The sequence below is a fragment of the Nannospalax galili genome, unplaced genomic scaffold, assembly GCF_000622305.1.
Source record: "Nannospalax galili isolate Female #2095 unplaced genomic scaffold, S.galili_v1.0 scaffold976, whole genome shotgun sequence".
Lineage (NCBI taxonomy): Eukaryota > Metazoa > Chordata > Mammalia > Rodentia > Spalacidae > Nannospalax > Nannospalax galili.
The window spans coordinates 1,930,733-1,931,274 of record NW_008339381.1 but is presented as its reverse complement, the minus strand read 5'-3'; the positions used below and the strand labels follow the sequence as shown (position 1 = coordinate 1,931,274).

Sequence of the window (542 nt, the reverse complement as noted above, 5' to 3'; positions counted from 1 at the left end):
TTCCCTCCAGCTCTATAAAGAGCTGTGTGTTTGACTATGTATATATATATAAAAGAGTATATGTTTGACTGTGTATAAATGAGATAATTTTATCAAGTAGGCTTATAAAAGTGCTTATTACTTAGATCCAAGGTTATAAATATTCTGAAAGCATTTAAACATTGTTATAACTACAGCAATGAGCTGAGTTAAACCAAAGTCACTGTGGTGGACTACAACAGGAACAGCTTAATAAGCTGTTGTTCTGTTCCCTTCCCTCAATCTCAGCCTCCGTTTTCCTTCATGTGTAGAAACACACGCAGGGTTTTACACAATTCCTTCCCCAGATTGCCAGTATGAGCACAACTCTGCATGTCATTCTAAAATAATTTTCTTATGCATGGGAGAATTCTTTAAATGTGTACGTGTGTGCACATATATGAAAATGCAGGTGTATGGGTGCTACTGAAATTCCTCTTAGTATTCAGTGTTGCGGATGAATTGTAAGGTGCTCAATTGTGTCTTAGTTGATTTCCCTAACACTGCTGTAGATATCCTCTTAT

At 36.3% G+C, this 542-nt stretch overlaps 1 protein-coding gene across 1 annotated transcript in view; it reads left to right on the top strand.

Moving 5' to 3' along the window:
* Positions 1-542, top strand: part of Cubn (cubilin) — a 291,759-nt gene that overhangs the window by 14,987 nt on the left and 276,230 nt on the right. The window lies entirely within an intron of this gene.